Raw genomic sequence first — 4,564 nt, 5'->3', positions numbered from 1 at the left:
CAAGACATGGTTTGGTTTCCTCTTTTCAATTAAATTTCACCATTAAAAAGCCAAATGGTTTAAACTGAATATGAAATTTTCATGTAGAACCCATAATTTGAACTTTTTTCCTCAACAGAATTTGAGTATCTGATCGTTGAAATGTTTTTAAAAAAATAGTTCTGCATATAAATGTTCATTCTGCTCTTGATCTCGTTACAAACCATAACTTAAGGCTCACAAACTGTAAAATGACTAGTAAATCTGAAGAATGTGTGGCCTCTGACCATACACAAACCAAATATACACTAGTGTTCGCTGCCATTGGGTGGATTTTTCAGCCATGTTTAATCTCCCATAACATTTTTTTTTTTTTTTTTTTTTTTTTGCATAAAACTGAATATCAAAAGGCTCCACTTCTTCTTTTTATTTTATTTTCTTTATTTAAAGGTTCTACTATGACCAGTAAGTGAGATTAATTCAACTTCTACTGTATCTCTCTATCATACCTGTGATTCACAACAGGAGTAAATCTTCAGCTTTGTGGATGTCTGTGCTGAATTATCGGATCTGGGAATCATTAGGAAGGGATTAATTTATGAGTCCTGCTAACTGTGTGCAGCTTCTTGTCTTCTTGACTTGCCAGAACACCTGCTAACAATTTGAACATGCTGCTTTACTTCTTCACACTGGTGCTGGAGAGCCAGGAGGTTGGCGTGTGAGGTCCTCTGTAATCTGTAGCTGTCTCTTCAGAGCAGATTAAGGAACAATAGATTAGCTCAAGCCTTCATACCACTTCCAACTTTTATACACAGACTTCCAGTGATATTGGATTTAAAATACAAATGTGTTGTATACTTTTAACTTTAAAATAAAAAAAGCATGTGGAAAGGAAATGAGAACAGTAAATGGGGAGTTTTAAAGGGTAAAAGTCCATGAGCTCCGTGTCATGTAAACGTTGCGTGAAGTATTTGTGCTCTCATGTCGCTTTTTCCTTGTGTTCATCGGCTGTTTTTTAGTGTGATGAAAACTAATCTGAGATCAGTTAACTCATCAGTGAGTGCCGGTACGCTCCACCGCTTTCCTGCTCACACAGCTGGCTATTAGAGCCGTATGGCGAGCTGATACATGGCCATTAGAGGTGTGTGTATGCGTGTGTGTGAGAGAGAGAGCGAGCTGTGGGACAGGGACGCAGGTGCTCCATGGGCTGATATCACCCAGGATGCCCCAGTTGGGGGGTGTTCAGGTTATATGGGTAAGGAGGCTCTCCGTGGAGCTCGCAGCCACACCTGTGATCCCCTGCTAAAGTGTTCACACACACACACACACACACACACACGGTTTCCTCAGCTCCTGCACTGCAGCACGTTAATATACACTCTGATAAACAGGCTAATACTCGCAGTGGCAGCACTTTACACACCATTGAACGCAACACATGGCTCGGAGTGCTCGCGCGTGATGTTTGTGGAGGTTTTCTGAGTTAATCTCGCGTGGACTGAACACAGTGAGCAGGTACGGCAAGTCGAGAGGAAACAGCTCGGCGAACTGTTGTTTTTCGGCTTTTACTCGAGATTTTTCTGCGACAACTCTATTAAAAAACGTCCACGCGGCTCTGGATGACGCGCTTTTAGGGATTATTCCCACTGGATTGTGGCACATTTGCGACATTTACTGTGATGCACGACCATAACAGACGAGGTTGCGGCCGCTGAAGCTCAGCAAAGCTCAAGAAACTCCTTAAATAAGACTCGAAACGAAAAGAAAGGAAACGTTGCAAAGTATGAGACGGAAATGTTATGATGCAGATGCAGTCATTTGTTTTAATGAACTTCATATCAGTGTTGTTTAAAATTGTGCAGAATAAATTCTGTTTAGGGTCCAATAATGACTCAATGACCTAAATCTCTCGCTGTTGGTTTAGAAAATTATGTAGGTTCTTCAAAAATAAAAGCACTTCCTGGATTGAATGTTCTGAAAAACAACCAAGTAGAACAAGTTCAGTTGTTGAATTAGGTTTAAAAACAATGATTTACCAGACATGTCTGGTGTGTGAATGGTAATGAGTTGTGAAAATCTTTGTGTCGCAGTCCAAAAAGATGCATGAGTGTGTGTGCATCTATGTCTGATAAAATCGATGCAGAGGTGCATCGATTTTATCCGATTTTATGGTCGTCCTCTGAACCCTCACCACCCTCCATACTTCTTTCTTAAGTCATGAATTAGCTGATAACCAAAATGTGTTTTGTTCAGTTTTATGAGTCCTGATTAATCCCAGACCCATAGAATGGAAACAAAATCACTTGAGCTTAAAGTTTTCAAATGGCAACACATCTTTCCCTGAGCTAAAGAAATTGATAAACAGCTGAGACAGTGTAGTATTATATATATATATATATATATATATATATATATATATATATATATATATATATTATTTTTGTTTGTTTGTTTGTTTGACCTGAAAGGTTTCAGCAGAAAAAGAACAAATTTGGGAAGGGGCAATGACTTTTTCAGGAAATTTTAGAGATGCGTTTGCAGGCAAAGTGAGGATTAACAGCACCGACTTGTTCTCTCTGCCATCGGCCGAACATGGCAACACAAAGCCCTGACAACTTTGACACACACACACACACACACACACACACACAGATGGTAAAACACACCCAGAAAACAACCGAAGATGAAACGAGTCAGCAAACAACCACATCACATCTCCTTGAAAAACAAACATTTAATTATAGCAGCTATGCCGCATTATTGGCAGAGCGGCGGGTTTTGATGTGCGCCACTAAATAGCGTTACTTTGAGCCAGTAACATTTTTACACCCACAAAAAGACACTCAAAGCAAATCCCTTTAAGGGGAAAATGAAAAAGAAAATTCCAAATTAATACGGCTTTAGCTTCTAACAGTCTGGAATCGGATAATTTAATGTCCCATTTCGAGTAATAAAAGGCTACATTTGTGGAAAGCACAAAAACTTGCCACCAAATGGATTTTATGTCAAATTATGGAGCTAGCTCCTCATTTATGTGCAACAAATGGACTCATTCTTGGTTATGTCTTGGTTTTCTCTGAAACGAATCAACAAGTTTTCATAAAAAATGATTTTGTTTGCTGCAGCTAAGAGAATATTTAACGTGTTAAATCCACCTAATATTGATTTAAGTTCCCTGAGAAGGTTTCTACTGGATGGTTTGGTGAGGAAATGCATCACCTCATTTATTGACACGCCTGGGAAAAATGTGAGCATAAAAGGAAAGCACAAAGATGAATAAATCTTTTATAGCTGTTGCTTAATCCTGTGCCTGTAATCTTGACAATGACTTTAAAACAGATCGTTGTGAGGACTTTTTTTTATTATTATTTTCTCATGGACTTTTTCAATTCGATCAGATGGGACAGAAATAAAAGCTAAATAAATAAAAATAACACGACTCAGCCTGTCGTTTCTTTTTGTCGCGCTCCGAAATTTTAAAGGCGCGAGAGAACATGGCGCCCAAGTCAGAGGCGTGTGTTTAGGACAATCAGAGCTATTGATACATTTCATGTTAAACAAGGCTGACTGAGAATTTTCCTGTGAAATGTGACTCCGAATTATTTGTGGAAAATTTGCTGATATTTTTTTTTTTTTGTGCATCGTTTCTGAAATATTTGAAAGCAAATGCAGCTTGGTAAGCTGAAATACGTCGACAAAATGCTATTTGAAATACTTTTTGGCTGGTGTGAAAATCATCAGATAGTGTAGTGCCGTATGACAAGGTATGAAAACATTAGATATTTAATGAAAACTGAAGCGTTGTCGTACTGTGAAGAGATTTGTGGCTGATTCAGAACAAAGATGGTTTGTACAGATAAAGGCAGAATGAGGAAGGTTTCTGTTTGACAAATTCATCAGATTAAGAGAGCAGCTGTTAAAATGTCCTTACAAAGCAGCAAACAGTTATTTGAAGCTGCTGCTTCCTCTGGAACCTCAAGGTGGAGGATCCTCCAGAGGCTTGTGGTGCATGAACCTACTATTGGGCCCCTAACCAGAGCTCACAAGCAGAAACGGTGGCAGTGGGCCCAGCCGTACATGAAGATTAATTTTCAAACAGACTTGTTCACTGATGACTGCTGTGCAACCCTGGATGGTCCAGATGGACGCAGTAGTGGATTGGTGGTGGATGACCACCACGTCCCAACACGGCTGTGACATCAGCAAGGAGGTGGTGGAGTCATGCTTTGGGCCGAAATCATGGGGAGAGAATCATTGGTCGGCCCCTTCAGAGTCCATGAAGGTGTGAAAATGACCTCAACAAAGTATAAGGACTTTCTGACTGATCACTTTCTTTCATGGTTCAAAAAGAAGAGCCGTACCTTCTGTAGCAAAATGATCTTCATGCATGACAATGAATGCTGCAAGGAATACCACTGTGTCATTGGCTGCTATGGGCATAAAAGGGGAGAAACTCATGGTGTGGTCACCATCCTCCTCTGACCTCTGACCTCAACCCTATTGAGAACCTTTGGAGTTTCCTCAAGCAGAAGATCTGAGGGTGGAATGCAGTTCATATCAAAACAGCAGCTCTAGGAAGGTTTTC

Source organism: Xiphophorus couchianus, chromosome 22 (assembly GCF_001444195.1).
Source record: "Xiphophorus couchianus chromosome 22, X_couchianus-1.0, whole genome shotgun sequence".
NCBI lineage: Eukaryota > Metazoa > Chordata > Actinopteri > Cyprinodontiformes > Poeciliidae > Xiphophorus > Xiphophorus couchianus.
The sequence above is the reverse complement of the archived record's forward strand: the minus strand, read 5'-3'. Positions refer to the sequence as shown.